This window comes from Lagenorhynchus albirostris, chromosome 5 (assembly GCF_949774975.1).
Source record: "Lagenorhynchus albirostris chromosome 5, mLagAlb1.1, whole genome shotgun sequence".
Classification (NCBI taxonomy): domain Eukaryota; kingdom Metazoa; phylum Chordata; class Mammalia; order Artiodactyla; family Delphinidae; genus Lagenorhynchus; species Lagenorhynchus albirostris.
In genome coordinates, this window is record NC_083099.1 from 13,112,805 (window position 1) to 13,132,929 (window position 20,125).

The window sequence follows — 20,125 nt, forward strand, 5'->3', positions numbered from 1 at the left end:
TGAACAATACAATAACTGAAATGAAAAATACACTAGAAGGAATCAATAGCAGAATAACTGAGGCAGAAGAACAGATAAGTGACCTGGAAGACAGAATGGTGGAATTCACTGCCACGGAACAGAATAAAGAAAAAAGAATGAAAATAAATGAAGACACCCCAAGAGACCTCTGGGATAACATTAAACACAACAACATTCACATTATAGGGGTCCCAGAAGGAGAAGAAGGAGAGAAAAGGCCCAAGAAAATATTTAAAGGGATTATAGTAGAAAACTTCCCTAATATGGGAAAGGAAACAGCCACCCAAGACCAGGAAGCACAGACAGTCCCATGCAGGATAAACCCAAGGAGAAACACGCTGAGACACATAGTAATCAAATTGACAAAAATTAAAGACAAAGAAAAATTATTGAAAGCAGCAATGGAAAATGACAAATAACATACAAGGGAACTCCCATAAGGTTAACAGCTGACTTCTCAGCAGACTCTACAAGCCAGAAGGGAGTGACATGACATATTTAAAGTGATGAAAGGTAAGAACCTACAACCAAGATGACTACCCAGCAAGGATCTCATTCAGATTCGATGGAGAAATCAAAAGCTTTACAGACAAGCAAAAGCTAAGAGAATTCAGCACCACAAAACCAGCTCCACAACAAATGCTAAAGGAACTTCTTTAGACAGGAAACACAAGAGAAGGAAAGGACCTACAAAAACAAACCCAAAACAATTAAGAAAATGGTAATAGGAACATACATATCTATAATTACCTAAAATGTGAATGGATTAAATGCTCCAACCAAAAGACACAGGCTTGCTGAATGGATACAAAAACAAGACCCATATATATGTTGTCTACAAGAGACACACTTCAGACCTAGGGACACATACAGACTGAAAGTGAGGGGATGGAAAAAGATATTCCATGCAAATGGAAATCAAAAGAAAGCTAGAGTCACAATACTCATATCAGATAAAATAGACTTTAAAATAAAGAATGTTATAAGAGACAAGGAAGGACACTACATAATGATCAAGAGATCAATCCACGAAAAAGAGATAACAATTATAAATATATATGCTCCCAACATAGCAGCACCTCAATACAGAAGGCAACTGCTAACAGCTATAAAAGAGGAAATCGACAGTAACACAATAATAGTGGGGGACTTTAACACCTCACTTTCACCAATGGACGGATCATCCAAAATGAAAATAAATAAGGAAACAGAAGCTTTAAATGACACAATAGACCAGATAGATTTAATTGATATTTATAGGACATTCCATCCAAAAACAGCAGATTACACTTTCTTCTCAAATGCACACAGAACATTCTCCAGGATAGATCACATCCTGGGTCACAAATCAAGCCTCAGTAAATTTAAGAAAATTGAAATCATAACAAACATATTTCTGACCACAACGCTATGAGATTAGGAATCAATTACAGTGAAAAAAATGTAAAAAACACAAACACATGGAGGCTAAACAATACATTACAAAATAACCAAGAGACCACTGAAGAAGTCAAAGAGGAAATCAATAAATACCTAGAGACAAATGACAATGAAAACATGATGATCCAAAAACTATCAGATGCAGCAAAAGCAGTTCTAAGAGGGAAGTTTATAGCAATACAAGCCTACCTCAAGAAACAAGAAAAATCTCAAATAAACAATCTAATGTTACACCTAAAGGAACTAGTGAAAGAAGAACAAACAAAACCCAAAGTTTTGTAGAAGGAAAGAAATCATAAAGATCAGAGCAGAAATAAATGAAATAAAAACAAAGAAAACAATAGCAAAGATCAATAAAAGTAAAAGCTGGTTCTTTGAGAAGATAAAGATAAATAAAATTGATAAACCATTAACAAGACTCATCAAGAAAGAGAGCAAGAGGACTCAAATCATGAAATTAGAAATGAAAAAGGAGAAGTTACAACAGACACCGCAGAAATATAAAGCATCATAAGAGACTACTACAAGCAACTCTATGCCAATAAAATGGACAACCTGGAAGAAATGGACAAACTCTTAGAAAGGTATAACCTTCCAAGACTGAACCAGGAAGAAATAGAAAATATGAACAGACCAATCACAAGTAATGAAATTGAAACTGTGATGAAAAATCTTCCAAGAAACAAAAGTCCAGGACCAGATGGCTTCACAGGTGAATTCTATCAAACATTTAGAGAAGAACTAACACCCATCCCTCTCAAACTCTTCCAAAAACTTGCAGAGGAAGGAAAACTCCCAAACTCATTCTATGAGGCCACCATCACTCATACCAAAACCGAACAAAGATACTACAAAAAAAAGAAAATTACAGACCAATATCACTGATGAATATAGATGCAAAAATCCTCAACAAAATACTAACAAACAGAATCCAGCAACACATTAAAAGGATCATACACCATGATCAAGTGGGATTTATCCCAGGGATGCAAGGATTCTTCAGTATGCAAATCAATCAATGTGATACACCATATTAACAAACTGAACAATAAAAACCATATGATCATCTCAATAGATGCAGAAAAAGCTTTTGACAAAATTCAACGCCCATTTATGATAAAAACTCTTCAGAAAGTGGGCATAGAGGGAAACTACCTCAACATAATAAAGGCCATATATGACAAACCCAGAGCAAACATCATTCTCAAGGGTGAAAAACTGAAAACATTTCCACTAAGATCAGGAACAAGACAAGGATGTCCACTTGTGCCGCTATTATTCAACATAGCTTTGGAAGTCCTAGCCACAGCAATCAGAGAAGAAAAAGAAATAAAAGGAATACAAATTGGAAAAGAAGAAGTAAAGCTGTCACTGTTTGCCGATAGCATGATACTATACATAAAGAATCCTAAAGATGCCACCAGAAAACTCCTAGAGCTAATCAATGAACTTGGTAAAGTAGCAGGATACAAAATTAATGCACAGAAATCTCTTGCATTCCTACATACTAATGATGAAAAATCTGAAAGAGAAATTAAGGAAACACTCCCATTTACCATTGCAACAAAAAGAATGAAATACTTAGGTAAAAACATACCTAGGGAGACAAAAGACCTGTATGCAGAAAACTATAAGACACTGATGAAAGAAATTAAAGATGATATAAACAGATGGAGAGATATACCATGTTCTTGGATTGGAAGAATCAACATTGTGAAAATGACTATATTACCCAAAGCAATCTACAGAATTCAATGCAATCCCTATCAAATTACCAATGGCATTTTTTACAGAGCTAGAGCAAAATATCTTCAAATTTGTATGGAGACACAAAAGACCCCAAATACCCAAAGCAGTCTTGAGGGGAAAAAAATGGAGCTGGAGGAATCAGACTTTCTGATGTCAGACTATACTACAAAGCTACAGTAATCAAGACAATATGGTACTGGCACAAAAACAGAGATATAGATCAATGGAACAGGATAGAAAGCCCAGAGATAAACCCAGGCACTTCTGGTCAACTAATCTATGACAAAGGAGGCAAGGATATACAATGGAGAAAAGACAGTCTCTTCAATAAGTGGTGCTGGGAAAACTGGACAGCTACATGTAAAGAATGAAATTAGAACACTCCCTAACACCATACACAAAAATAAACTCAAAATGGATTAGAGACCTAAATGTAAGACTGGACACTATAAAACTCTCAGAGGAAAACATAGGAAGAACACTCTTTGACATAAATCACAGCAAGATTTTTTTTGATCCACCTCCTAGAGTAATGGAAATAAAAACAAAAATAAATGAATGGGACCTAATGAAACTTAAAAGCTTCTACAAAGCAAAGGAAACTACACACAAGACAAAAAGACAACCCTCAGAATGGGAGAAAATATTTTCAAACAAATAAATGGACAAAGGATTAATCTCCAAAATATATAAACAGCTCATGTAGCTCAATATCAAAAAAACAAACAACCCAATCCAAAAATGGGCAGAAGACCTAAATAGACATTTCTCCAAAGAAGATATACAGATGGCCAAGAAGTACATGTAAAGCTACTCAACATCACTAATTATTAGAGAAATGCAAGTCAAAACTACAATGAGGTACCACCTCACACCAGTTAGAATGGGCACCATCAGAAAATCTACAAACAACAAATGTTGGAGAGGGAGTGGAAAAAAGGGAACCCTCTTGCACTGTTGGTGGGAATTTAAATTGATACAGCCACTATGGAGAACAATATGAAGGTTCCTTAAAAAACTGAAAATAGAACTACCATATGATTCAGCTACTGAATCCCACTACTGGGCATATACCCAGAGAAAACCATAATTCAAAAAGACACATGCACCCCAATGTTCATTGCAGCACTATTTACAATAGCCAGGTCATGGAAGCAACCTAAATGCCCATAGACAGAAATATGGATAAAGAAGATGTGGTATATATATACATGGAATATTAGCTGTAAAAAGGAACGAAATTGTTATGATTTCAATTTTCTTAAACGAATCTAGAGACTGTCATAGAGTGAAGTAAGTCAGAAAGAAAAAAACCAATATCGTATATTAACGTATATATGTGGAACCTAGAAAAATGGTACAGATGAACCAGTTTGCATGGCAGAAATTGAGACACAGATGTAGAGAACAAACGTATGGATACCAAGGGGGGAAAGCGGCGGGGGGCGGTGGTGCTTGTGGTGAACTGGGAGATTCGGATTGACATATATACACTAATATGTATAAAATGGATAACTTATAAGAACGTGTTGTATAAAAAAATAAATAAAATTTAGAAAAAGAAAACCAACAAAGCTATGCTTTTAGACTTCCTACTGAATCTAAGGCCAAACCTCAGTTACCTATGCTGATGATATATGGTGGGCAAAATATTACTAAATTTCTTATTGGAGACAGGTTATTTTGGTTTGGTTTTTTAACCTTAATCATTTGTTTCAAAGTCCTCCACACTGAATATTTTGTGCGGACAGTGAAAATTGCAGATTAGACTGATTAATGTTTGACTACATGTTTCTCTCCCTTTTCATCAAATGATAGAAGTGTTCATAAAGGGGTGTCATGGAGGAGTGAATGGAGAAGAACAAGAGTAATAGGATTTGCTAATCAGGCTTAAGTAATGGAAGCTTGATTGCATTTGAAAGCTGATGTAATGATGCAGAAATAGGAAAGGGTTTTTTTTTTTTTTAAAGAATGTTGACTTGGAAAATACAAAGAGATATTCTCTCTGGCAAAATAAAGCTAAAAATAAGTATATCTTATTTAGATACTTATTTTTAGCTTTATTTTGCCTAAAACACAACTATTTCTGATGATATTTTTGAAAACTTCAGTCTATGTAATACACACTGGAGTATATAAATAGATTGACCTTTAGGGCCTTTGGGCAGCATATTATGCATTGAATTATCTGTGATTTGCTTTCTTTCTTCTAGTTATATTAAAGAAAGGAACTGTTTCACAGCAGCTCACATCTTTTCACAATTCCAAATTGACAGACTATATTTAGGGCAGTCAACTCAAGTCATCTTGATTACTGACAAAAGACACTCAAGGAGGAAATGTTAAATCAGAACTTTCATTCCAGACAATAAATAAGGAATGGGAATATCCTTGGGAAAAAATAGCTTTATATTAGAATATAAACCTCCCATTCAATTCTCATAGCTTTTTTTTTTTTTTTGCGTTACATGGGCCTCTCACTGTTGTGGCCTCTCCCATTGCGGAGCACGGGACGCGCAGGCTCAGCGGCCATGGCTCACAGGCCCAACCGCTCTGCTGCACGTGGGATCTTCCCAGACCGGGGCACAAACCCGTGTCCCCTGCATCGGCAGGCGGACTCTCAACCACTGCGCCACCACGGAAGCCCTGTCATAGCTTTATTTCCCTCCCTCCCTTCTTCCCTCCCTCTCTTTTCTTCACAGAGCCCTTGCATAGGGGTTTTTTTTTTTTTAATAGATTTTTTTAGTGGGAAGGGGGTAAAATATGAAAAACTTAAAGAGTGATCACATGTCGTTTTATTTTGAAAATGGTGAACCTGTCCACAAACAGGAAGGGTTTTTAATAAATGTTAGAAAGTACATGGGCAAAGAGGGACTAAATGCCCATTTTAGCATATCAACAAAAATAAGACTGCTTTAAAAAAATTTACAACTGTTAGTGGTGATGTGAAAGTCCAGAGCGGCTTCCTATAAAGTTATTTATAGATGTCACTCTCCAAATTTTCGAGGAGTAATTCTGAACAGTCACATAGTCATCTGCTACGAGACCAAAATTAAAGAGGAAAAAGCGAGCAAAAGGAAAATTTTAGAAAGGGAACATTGGTAAACCTGTGAAATATATAGTCCATTGGAATCACCTTCAGACTCCAGAAAGTAAATTAATCTTTAGAAAACTCCATTGATAAAGAAAAGTGAAATATCCCCCAATTTTTGCTTATCATCTAAAATTCAACACACACAAATATTGTTCCATTGTTTTCCTCCCAATAATAAATTAATGAAATGAGCCAGTACCTGCCAACTGAACAAGAAATCTGGGGGGTCTTCCAGATTAATCCCTTCTCCTCATTCCCTCATTCCTTCCATTTCTTTCTTTCTTTGTTTCTTTTTTTTTTTTTTTTTGAGGAAAAAGTCCAACCTATTTATTGCAAGTAGAGGATAAATATAACTTCTCTATAGAGTTATTTAAATTAATTGAGAAAATTTCTGTCAATCCAGTAGAAAAATAGGCAAGGACATGAATAGACAATGTAAGAAAACATGTGACCAAAACAAATGTATGAACATATATATATGAAGAAATGATAATGAAAGAAGTAAGGATTAAATCAATTCAAATTTTTCACTTATAAAATTACAAGTATTTTTTAAGAAAGAAATTAATCCTGGTGAGGGTATGTTAAGATGGCAACTCTAACATATTGCTTTTTGATTTTGGGGTTTTTTTTTTTTTTCATGGAAAGGCATTTTATTTTAATGGTTCCACAGCTCTCCTGTACATTTTATTTTATTAATATTGTTAAGATCTGCCCCAACCTCTTCATTCCCATTGTTTTGGTATAGGCTTTCATCATTATCTGCCTGGATAATTTCAGTTTCCTTCTAAATTGCCTAACTTTAGTCTCTGTACCTTACAGTCTACTTGTCACATGATGAGAAAAGTAACCTTTCTGAAAAACAGAAATAAGATCATATTAATATCCTGATTAAAGCATTCAACTGAACTCTTTGCATAATATGTAAGATCCTCCAGTATTTGGCTGTTTTCTCTTCAATTTTATCCTCCATTGCTCACCGCCTCTCAATATAACCTATTCTATCACATTAAACTATTTATAGTACTCCCTCTCAAAAGTGTTCTTTCATGTTTCCATGCATTTGAACATACTGTTCCTTGTACTTAGAGTCCTGCTCTCCCGGTCCCTCCTAGTAAACTCCCACATACTATTCAGGCCCATTCAAGGGTTTCTTCCTCTTGGAACACTTCCCTGGCCCTTCCTACCCCACACATTCCTTTGTTCCACCACTGCACCTGGAGCACCTGTGATATATTCCTAGTCACAATGAGTTGCAGTGACTTGTTTATAGATTTATCTCTTTCTAGACTGTGGATTTCTAGAAAATATGCCTTTCCATCCTTATGTGTGGGCACCTTATGGTTACTCACTAATGCTGCAGGAATGAGTGAGTGAATGTTCTAATGATGCTAAGACACAGAGGTAATTAGAGATTTGTCCAAATATACTGCATGAATCAGGGGTAGGTCCAGGAATAGATTTTGGTGCCTCCAACTCCCTTCTATTCCTCAGATGTTCAGACCATGATTCACTGTTTCATTAACAGAAGAAGATGGAAAGATTTTAATTTTTCTTACATAAAATTACCCACCATAAGAAACTATCCACTGTATTCCACTGTCTGGCTTTTAGGAGTAAAAATGAATCTTGATGCTCTAGTTGCATTTTGGGGGAACATTCTTTCATCCTAGGCACAAATATGCCCAGAATAGATTCCAGCAGCATTGGTATTTGAATAAAAGAACCAAACTAAAAAGGCTGTAAATAACTCAAAAAACAATTCATGTCAGCTATCAACTGCTGCCCATCTTTCTTCTTACTTTTCTTCTAAAGTAGCAGATTAAGCACTCCTTACTCTTTTTTGCCCTGAATTAAAAAGTTGTCTGTGTATTTTAGCTAAGGTGCCCCTTGAGATTTCAAATGCAGGAATAAAACAAAACAATCCTTAATTAAAAGTGGTAGGTTGACATCTCCTTGCCCCATTAAATGTGTTAATAATTTTGCATAATGTAACTCTATTTCTAAAGTGACCTTGACTTTGAGAAATCTTTTACTAAAAAAATTTTCTGGAAGCATTTATCATGTGATTAGCCCTGTTTTCAGACTACATATTATAAGTCAGCAAAATATATTTCCTCTTCTCATAAGTATAAATAAGGAAGACATCATAAACCTATAAAAAGAATTAAACATTCACACAAGTTAAAAAATGCAAGAATTATTTGTAACTTTTATAAGCCTTATAAGCCTGCATTTCCTTGTACTTTGTCTCAGTGCATTATACACACATCTCACTTTTATAGCCTCGAAAAATAGTGCTGTTCTTTCAGGAGGTTTTCCTGTAGAAATAGCATGGAAGATTTGATAATATAGTGTATTACAAAATTTCCTAAATATCTTATTCTGATATTTCAGGTTCACTCCAGCATTTCACTGTCATGGCAGCTCTTCTATCACTACCCACAAAGTATCCCTGCCACCATATTTTCCTCCTTCCATTTCTCCTTCTCTGCCTGAGTTCTTTGCTCTGCCCCTCACCCTCATAGCACATGACCTTTTCCGCTGGAGAACCCCCAGGGACATGCTTTCAGTTCCCTGCTCTGACTGTTGGTCATTAAAAGAACAGCTTTTCTCAAATTCAGGTGAATAAAATTCCCCACTCTGTTAAATATCACAAAGCAGAATATAATTGATTGCTTTAAGAGGAAAATAGAACTGTAGTGCTAAGAATTCACTGTTGAAAAATTACTCTGGATTGAACCGTTAAAGGAACATTTTGTGGAAAAGGAAAGAATCTGATCAGCCCGAGAAAGAAGGATAAGGCGTAGCTAAGATGAGGTAAGCAGGGAGAAGGCATTCTAGGTGAAATGAGCCTAAGTAATATCATGTGAGTCAGCAATGAATGTGGACTTGGGGAGACAACTAGTTCTGATGGGTTGGAGAATCTGAAAAGGATGGTCATGGTAGATAATACTGAAAAGTTAGCTGTAAATCTAGAATGTCTAAGATGTTTACATTTCTATCCCTTAGGTCATCAGCAGGCATTGCAGGTGTTTGGGTGAAGTGACATAACGGAGGTAATGTGATAAAAGAAGAATTGAAGAGGAGACACATGGGAGAGGGACATCCTGAAAGCAAGAGGAGTTGGCTTACATACAAAATGATGAGAGACAGTTGGGAGGTGTGGATAGAAATGGGAAAGAAGTGACTTTTGTCTTTGTATTCTTTCTACACACATTGGTGGTTTCACCAAGAAATCATTCAGCAGGCTCATTTAATAAATACAGTATCAACAATAATTATTTAAGTCATTCATCCTTATAAGGATCCAAATATTAGGATGGACATCTATTATTTTCTTTTTTGGCATTCCCATTTCTACTTAAGGAAGAAACAAGAGACACAGAATGACTGACTTCATGACTAAATGAATATTTTAAAAAATATTTTAAAAATAGAGAAAGACATACTGTATGATATCACTTATACGTGGAATCTAAAAAATACAACAAACTAGTGAATATAACAAAAAAGAAGCTGACTCACAGATACAGAGAACAAACTAGTGGTTAATAACAGGGAGAGGGAAGATGGCACGGGCAATATAGGGGCAGAGGATTAAGAGGTACAAACTGTTAAGTATTAAATAAGCTACAAGGATATATTGTACAACATGGGGAATATAGCAAATATTTTATAATAACTATAAATGGAGTATAACCTTTAAAAATTGTGAATCACTATTGTACACTTGTAACATATAATATTATACATCAACAATACTTCAATTAAAATTTTTTTCAAGTTTTCTTGATAAAAGTAGATGAAATTTTGAGACAGACATTAATCTAAGCCACTTTTTTCCAACACAAAATCATTTGTAATGAACATTATTTCTAATGTACTAAAAACATGTTTCAGTTCATTGAGTATTTGTGAAATGCCTGAGAATATTCAGTAATTTTTTTAAATCTAAAACTTCATACTTTAACACTCTGGGAACAATAAGTCATTATTTCCTGTATCTTTTGATTCTGCTAAGTCATTCTAAAATAAGCCAGCCACAAGTATAGTAGATTCTTTAACATACTTAACGTGATTCAATAACAATTTTACTATGACAAGTGCTAATATACATTTCAAATATTTTGATTAAAAGTTTTAGGAGGATTTCTTTCATCTCTCCCAGTACTTCCCTAAAGACTCACTGGTTTAGTGACCAGCAATGCAGAAATTAATATAAATTAAAATATTTTGCTTTCAACTAGAAAGCACATTGTAATTCAGTCAGATGTGGGTGTATATGCATAAGCAAGCATGAATAAAGAGGAGAGAGACAGATTATAGAGAATTTTAGATTCCTTTTCAAATTAATGTCATCAAGTCCACTTATAAGAATAAAATATAGAATACCTGGAGGTGTTATGCTCTGCTAGTCACAGGAGAGTGCTAGAGCACCATTAAATTACCTGCTCTAAAATAGCTGAAAGAAATCATGCACTAGGGAATGACAATGTGCTTGAGCAAGCTTTGCCTTGCATGGTTGATTGAAAGAAATAATAGCACATGCTGGTAGAAATTATAGTAGAATACCAAATCCGCTTCATAATATCTCCAGATGTTAGGAACAGGATGATAAAGTGTGACAGAACTATCTTGTGCGGCAATTATTTTAATCTTTGCAGTGCTATTATAAAAGATTTCAATTTTGTTAAATTACCCTCTGCATTTTAAAATTCCCTTTCAGCCAGCTCTTAACATTTCTACTAAATTGTTGCACATCTGTTCCAAGGAGTAACCTCTTGAGCCAGTGGGAATGCAATATGTGGACAAGATCACATTTAACAACCCAGTTCTTCCTTGAAGTAAAAGCTAAATAATTGAGATGTGATTCTGAGTCCTTGAAAATGGGAAGACTTTGCAGTCAAATCCTTCTTTCATAGGATTTCAATAACTTTATGCACCACAATTCATTTTTATGACTTTAAGAGATAAAAATATATGATTCCTATTTTCTAGACAAAAACACTAAATCACCTCATAATCCAGAATAATTCATGTCAGTAACTACAAGAACCACAAGCCAGATTTTCGGACATCTAGATTCTGCTAGCGAAAATAATGTTCCTTCATCCAATTTAATCATCAGTTTTATAAGCATCACTTTAGGATACTAAATTGACTTGAACTTAACATTTGAGAGTGCTGAGTAACATAATCAAGCATGATAATTTACTAAGTACTGGGAACCTTTGAAGGATGGTATAATTGTATAGAATTTCTACGGAAATTGTGAAGTATTAAGGGAATCTATAGACACATTCCCCAGAGAAATGCAAATAAACACAGCACTCTACATACAATTTGAGGAGCGTAGGTTACAGGCTCCATCACAAGATCTTCAGCTATAAGGGTACTGTCCCTATAACACATGGATTGGGGTGATCCAGTGCAGTTTCTACAGAGTTCTGAGTTTACTACCAAGCTGGGTCACATCTCCTACCTTTCTCCAACGCCCATGTCAGATTGCCTCAACTCAATATCACACTTATTAAACTACAGATTAAAGGATAAATAAATATGAAACATTTCCTAGTATTTAAGAGGCTTTAATAAGATGTAAGAGCAATCAGGAACTTCCCTGGTGGTGCAGTGGTTAAGAATCTGCCTGCCAATACAGGGTACATGGGTTCGAGCCCTGGTCCAGGAAGATCCCACATGCCGCAGAGCAACTAAGCCTGTGTGCCACAACTACGGAGCCTGCGCTCTAGAGCCTGCAAGCCACAACTACTGAACCCACATGACACAACTACTGAAGCCCGCGCACCTAGAGCCTGTGCTCCACAAGAGAAGCCACTGCAATGAGAAGCACGCACACCGCAACGAAGAGTAGCGCCCACTAGCCACAACTAAAGCCCGCACACAGCAGCGAAGACCTAACGCAGCCAAAAATAAATAAATTTATTTTTAAAAAAATGTAAGAGCAATCAAATTTGTGACCATGTCCATCCAGAAAGATTGCCAGTAAAGTCATTAAGAAACTAAAAACCGTATTAAAGGAATTATTTTTCCAGTTGGCTGTACTGGAATCTATAGAAAGAGCCTAAGATATTATTTTGAATACTATACCTGGTAGTAAATATTAAGACCCAAACCCTAAAACGTTTTTAACAATGTAGAAGAATTATTTATTGAGATATTAATTTTTATGTTCCACATATAGCTTAAAACACTGAAAGTATGAGATGTGAAAGGAACATGCTGGCTGATACAAAAGGTGTCTTGGTGATAAAATGTGTGGAGAATACATCAGTGCCCTGTAGGACCTCCCCAAGTGTTTTGGTCCTGCATGAGACCCAGAGACTAGAGAGCCCACAACTGAACATTTTATCAACTCAGGGAGATAATGACTTGGAATTAAATTGAAGAAAATGAAAACATGTTTTGTTTAGTTTTTCCTTGCACACCTGAATTTCTGTCAAGGCATAACTTTTCTTATCACTCTGTTTACCTCTATGGTTGACTAAACTGAGCAACCTATACCATCATCCACATAAAGGGCAAGCAAGCAGCTTGTAGGGCTCTAGAAGATGAACAGTCCTACATTCTCCCTTTCAGTACCCACAAGTCTTTTCCTACCAAGTGCTCTCCTGGTTCTATGCATTACATAAAGGGGTAATGTCAGAGTGACAGGGAACTCTAGTAAGATATTGGAAATCAAATAGATCTGCAGAACAAGGGCATGAGGACAGCTCTTCTAGTTCCAGGCTCCTGTCTTGCTGTGAAGGAAAGGGCAGGAATCACCCCCTTTCAGGCTGGACAGACCTTCCTCTGCCTCACCTCAAAGGGCAATAGCACTAAATTCACACTTGAGAGGGTGCAGACCAGAGAGAACTGCACAATGCTTAAATTGACTCTTACTCCCTCTCTTGAACCCAGTACCTCATGTGACCCATTTACACCTCCAGCTCTTGCTACTGAGGGCCCCAACCTCTCTTGACTGCTCCTGAAATGGCCAGTACTCCAAAACTATTTTCTTTTATCCTTAATCTTTCCCCAAGTCCACAGCCATGCATCACAAAAACTAAAATTTCTGTAGTGCATCTTAGCTAGGTTAAGAAAGAAGGATGAATAAACTAGTCTATTGTATGGGAATGGCTCCCAAAAGTTCTTGGTAAACAAAAGGTGTTTTTATTGCTGATTTGTCCGGGAGTAGGGGTACCCTGTGAAGGGAAAGTGGGAGTGTCCAAGTGCATAGCCATGGGCTGAATACCCAAGACTTTGTCTTTGGACATCAGAATAGCTTTTTGTTCTACAGTCTCCCACCACTCATCTTGCCCTTAGCTGAAGAAGGTACCTCAAAGCCATGGTTTTTGCTCCTCTTTCCCTTTCCAGGAAGGCCTTACTTAAGTGGAACTCCCTGGGTGGTATGGCTTAAACACATGGATCTTGAAAGTGTAAAGAGTGCCTAGGAATCTTCAGAATAGCATCCTTTTTGTTTATTCTTTTCTGCAAGATTATGTGAGGAAATTGTTTTGGCAAAGAAAAGGCCTTTTAGTAATTTAAGTTAGCTGCTTACCATTTATTTCCAGTTACTATAGAACAAAATATAATTAAAACAAATATGATGGTCAAATTTCGAGTTTATTTGGTTGCTAAACTTTCTTTATATAATAATGTCTCAAGTTGTTCACATTGAATGGCATTCCAATCAAAACCTCAAAAATCTAAAACATACCCATGGGTTGTGATTCTAAATCTATTGGTAAGTTGGTTATTTGGAACTCAGCATATATATTCCCACAGAACTGATGTTTTGGTAGAGTGAGCCCCCTAATTTCTCTGATTCAATACATAGTGAGTATTCAGGGTATAAGGAGGGATCTAAGGGGATGGCCCTGGTGTCTGGAAGGAAATACAAGAACTCTAAGGAGCAAAGGGATTAAGGATTTAAGGAACCTGAAACATAATTCCAGATTTGGCCAGTAGCGATGACTTCATATAATAAAAGCTCAGAGTTTCTGTTATAGGACAGGCTTGGATTCATACTGAGAAGGCTGGGGTAGGTTTGGTAAGAACCTAGAATTTTGGATTTAGCCATGTGGTATGACAGGGTATGAAAACCCCAGGTGCTTTTAAACAGAGAACATACTTGCAATCTGGTTCCTGTAAACTAGAGGCCAGTATAGTATTAGTTTGTGGATTCAGGGTGACCAAGCTCCTTGCATAGGAAGTATGAACCAAGCAAGCATTGCTGAAAAAATTGTGAAATTGATGGGGTCCACAGTAAATGCTTGTGCATCGGTTAGGATTGCTTCATAACAAACTCAATACCCAAATGTAATGTGGAAGCTAGCCATTACAATATGCCATATCATGGACTGATAAAATGGACTTACTGACAATGCACAGAATCAATCATCCATATCTGTGGTTCTTCCGTAGAGGCTTTTATAATTGCATCTATCTTGTTGCCTAGTTGTGCCAAAACACAAATTTGTCAGAAATCAATTCAAAGATGAAACTGTATATTTCCTAACTTACTACAAACTTCTGAAATAGATATAGCGTCATTTAGGTTGAGTTAGTTTTTCAGGAGGAAGTAAATGGGCTTTCACTATAGCAAAGGTATACTTGAACTATTTACAAGTTAGTCTTATCTTAGTAATGGAATAATAACTCTTCATAATGATTATGTGGTATAATGCATCTTAAAAGAGGTATTAGTTTAATGGTTTCCCATTTTTTGTAATGTATTGAATCTTTTGAGATATCAATTTTTAATGCTAAATATAGTTTTCAAAAAATCAGAATTCATTAAAATTCTAATTAACTTCATGTGCACTTAACATAAGTATTTCTTTCCTTTGGAAAACAATTATTTGTTACTTATTGGAAACCCACTTGCCCTCAATTTCTCTTATTAGACAAGAATATGTTGGTTTTTTTTAACATCTTTATTGGGGTATAATTGCTTTACATTGGTGTGTTAGTTTCTGCTTTATAACAAACTGAATCAGTTATACATATACATATGTTCCCATATCTCTTCCCTCTTGCGTCTCCCTCCCTCCCACCCTCCCTATCCCACCCCTCCACGCGGTCACAAAGCACCAAGCTGATATCCCTGTGCTATGCGGCTGCTTCTCACTAGCTATCTACCTTATGTTTGGTAGTGTATATATGTCCATGCCTCTCTCTCGCTTTGTCACAGCTCACCGTTCCCCCTCCCCATATCCTCAAGTCCGTTCTCCAGTAGGTCTGTGTCTTTAGACCTAGAGTCTGTCATACAGAGTGAAGTAAGTCAGAAAGAGAAAGACAAATACTGTATGCTAACACATATATATGGAATTTAAGAAAAAAAAATGTCATTAAGAACCTAGGGGTAAGACAGGAATAAAGAATATGTTATTTTTTGATAACTTAATGAATTGACTGTTTTTGTCTTAGTAGTTGTTATGGGTTGAACTGTGAACCCCATAAAAGATATGTTGAAGTCCTAACCTCAAGTACCTCAAAACATCACCCTTTTTGGAAATAGGGTCTTTGCAGATGCAGTCAAGTTAAGAAGTCATTAGAGTGTACCCCAATCCAATATGACTAGTGTCCTTGTAAAAAGGGAAAACTTGGGCACAAACACAGACATGAAAAGAGGAAAGACAATGTAAAGAGACATAAGGAGAATACATTGTGAAGACAGAAGATTGAAATGATGAATCTATAAGCTAAGAAATGCTAAAGATCGCCAGCAAACCACCAGAAACAAAGAAGAGGCAAGAAAGTACTCCCCTATAGATTTTAGAGTGAGAATAACACTGCCAATTCCTTGATTTTGGACTTCTAGCCTCCAGAATTGTGAGACAGTAAATTTCTGTTGTTTTAAGCCATCTAGTTAGTGGTACCTTGTTAAGGCAGGTCTAGGAAAATAATACACTAGTCAAGTTGAGATTTTTGTCAGCTAAACAATGTCTCCGTATACCTTTCTTAGCAAAGACTCCATCTACATGCATTCCTTTACTTCTGGAGAGGAGCTCAAACAATATCCAGCTATGAGCTGTCATACCACCTCTCTCTACCTTTCTGCCATTTTCTCCCACAGAGTTGCAACACAAGCAAATTACCGAGAAGGATCACACAACAAACAAAATCGGGATACCTAAGGCAAAGTTAAAATCATCTTGAAAGGAAAAAAATTAATTCTCCGAGGTCCTTGAGAACCACTTGGTGCAATGTACCAAATGGATAATAAAATAATTGTGAACAGGAAACTCAAAGAAATAAATTTTATAGTTTTAAAAGTAAATAGGATAGAGATGATTAAATGATATTTAAACCTTATGTATGTTTTAGATTTTCACATAGATAAAATATTCATGTTTTATTGTATAATTACAAAGTTATTTTAAAAGAGTGAATAGAACCTTCAGCTTTGCTGATATTATAATTTTTCACATTTAGATAAAGATTAATCAAAGAGAACATTCTATTAGCAGACTGGTCACAGAGTTTAAACTGAAGAAGGGAGAAGAATGCAAAACGCTCTCCAAGGGCCCCTAGTCATCTTTATTTATTTAAGAGAATATCAAAACCATGCAAATTATCTCTTTGCCAACTAAGTATATCAATATTGAGTTATCAAGTCCTCATCTTCTTATTTGAGAGATAGGTGGGTTTCACCTATTCTCGCTGCCAAGTGCCCCCCTTCTCTCTCTCCGTGCTGGACCTGATACAACATTTGAAGATGCTCAATAGATTGGAGTAGAAAGGACTATTCCCCATGAAGCAGAGCCAGGAGTGTGTTTAAAAGATGGCCTCCTAGTCTGTTTCCATGGAACATACTGCTGCCCTCACTCCTCACCATGCCATGGGTAAGGGACCAGGGTTTCACGTCACATCTGTTAACACTGGTGGCTAGGCTCACAAAACCTCCCTATTCAGCCCCCATAGTTTCTTCTGGGTCCTCAACAATGCCAAAAGCTTCATTGGGTGGAGGTGGGTGGGGTCTGGCATCTGTCACTGCAGGCCTGGGGCTGCAGAGTGAGGGAAGGGTGATTATGTGTTTAAAATTTATTAAAAATAGCATGTCTACTCTCTCTCTTTTTCTGTCTTTCTCTTTCTCTCTCTCTCCTTACTCTTTGCTTCTTTCATCTTCTTTCTGACTGTGGAATAAAGCCTGAAGTCTCATTACCACAAACCAAGGAAGGTAAAGAGGGTAGGAGAAGCAGGACCAGGACTGGATCTTATTCCTGATCAACTGGTCAGACACTGGGTGCAAAGCTTAACAGTGGTGGAGCACCTGGAGAGCCAAGGCACGGTGAAGAGAGAGCACAGATATATTGAGCACAACTGAAGAAAGTAGTTGGAACCTAGTAGGGGGTTTGGGATCCTAGCAGATGGGCAGAGCCCAGGTTGGGGTAATCTTGGGGCAGGAGCTACTAGTCATGGCCTGCGTGACTATCCTTAAGGAAATTAGAACTCCACATACCAAAACTGGGTTCAGGGACACAGTTCCAGGCTGAAGAGAAGGAGAACTACAGTCTAAAAAAGAGAGAATGACAAAAACTTGGGGACAGGAATGAGATAAGAAGCTCACATCTGAGAAATAAGACTTAAGGTGCAGGAAGAGTTGCAGTTCAGCAAGCAGCACAAATAATCGTCGCTGGGGCACTTGCCTCTGAATCTGAATCTAACCATCAACAGAGGAGTCTGGGAGTGGTCTGCTCTGAGACACTCATGCCACTGCGTTAAGGAGAGCTAAACCTCACTTGATTGGAGATGGAAAGATTGAGGTGGTTAAGAATTCTTCTCCCATGATTGGCTCAACATAGAAATTGGGATGAGATGGGGCTTACAGAAAAATGGCTCTAATGAAAGCCTTAGGGAAATAGAATCATGGGCAATGGCAATAGTCTGGGGAGTGATACTACATTTGGAAGATATCTCCTGAGCATGAATTTTTTAAAATAATGATACAAGTTTCTATTCTCAGCTAAAGTTTCTCATTTTATGACATTCATAAAACTTCTCTTTAGTATGAATTGTCTAGTACATTATGTAATATAATGGTGGGGTTTTTCCACACCCATTCTTTCTAGTTTATAGTTGTTGATTTACAGTATACTACTAGCCAGGTTTCCTCATTTATCTCTTATGGAACTACTTCTTTTAAAACTCTGATGCTTGGTGGTGTATTTCACCTTTTATTTGAGCCTCCTACAGGAGTATCTAAATGGCTGTCTTCAATATCTACAATATCATCACCATTCTGGACTCAGCCTCTACATTACTCTGAAAGTTGCAACTAGTTAAACAAAGATGGGCTTTTGTGTTGCCATTCTTTAAAATAATTTTTTTTTTTTTTTTTTTTGTGGTACGCGGGCCTCTCACTGTTGTGGCCTCTCCTGATGCGAGCACAGGCTCCGGATGCGCAGGCTCAGCGGCCATGGCTCACGGGCCCAGCCGCTCCGCGGTATGTGGGATCTTCCCGGACCGGGGCACGAACCCGTGTCCCCTGCATCGGCAGGCGGACTCTCAACCACTGCGCCACCAAGGAAGCCCAAAATAAATTTTTGACCTAATAAAAATCTTTGTTAAAATTAGAATCTAGGGCTTCCCTGGTGGTGCAGTGGTTGAGAAGCTGCCTGCCAATGCAGGGGACATGGGTTCGAGCCCTGGTCCGGGAAGATCCCACATGCCGCGGAGCAACTGGGCCCAAGAGACACAACTACTGAGCCTGCGCGTCTGGAGCCTGTGCTCCTCAACAAGAGAAGCCGCGACAGTGAGTGGCCCCCACTTTCCGCAACTAGAGAAAGCCCTTGCACAGAAACGAAGACCCAACACAGCCAAAAATAATTAAATTAATAACAATCTCCTTTCTATGAATTTGAGCATCCTACCCACAATTTAAAAAAAAAAAATTAGAAGCTAGATAACTTCTGTTTTGCTTGAATTATTTCCATACCCAACAAAATTTCATTAGTCAATAATTTTTTTCCAATTATTCATATAACTTTCTGGGACAGACTGGACTAATGAAAAACATTGTATCTCTATGGTGTTGGAAACCACAGTGCACTATGACTGCCTTTCTTCCTCCCACCCATATTCGTTGGTCACAAAGAAAGCTCTGCAATTTCTCCTCCTTTCTACCAACACTAACAGTGCCTAACTCCAGCTTTCGCTATCACTCACCTGAACATGTCACTCCTGACTAGTTTGCCTGCTTCCAGTTTCTTACATTTTTAATCTATATATATTCTGTTTACCTTTCTAAAACATATATGCATCAATATTTATTTCCTTTCCTTAAATAGTCATTAGTTTCTAACTGTCTATGAGACCAAAATCATACATCTTAGTGTGGCACAAAAACTCCTTAGAGTCTAGCCCTAACCAACTTATTTTTCCTGCTGCTTCTTTTATGTGACCTACTCTGGTCACATCAAAATACTTGCTCAATGTTGGTATGCCGTGACTTTGTTTGGATCAGCTTCTCTCCTTGAGAACTCTTTATCCCTCTTTTCTTCTTATTACAAAGGTCCAGATCAAATGGCACCTGCTCGGGAAGGCCTGCCATGTCCTTCCCTTCCCTCTCTCCTCCCTCACCCAATCAAGTCATCCTTCATGTGTTCCCATGGTTCTTTGTATAGATCTCTCTTAATAGTATTCACTCTATCACATCAGTTATAATTCATACATCCTTTTCCTCCACTAGATCAGCTTCTGAAAATTAATTATGTAACATACCTTATTAATATTTGAGGTTAATATTTAAAAGGTGCTTATCACCTGCTAGGTACTCAATATGTATTAATTAAATGAGTAAAAAATAAATAAATT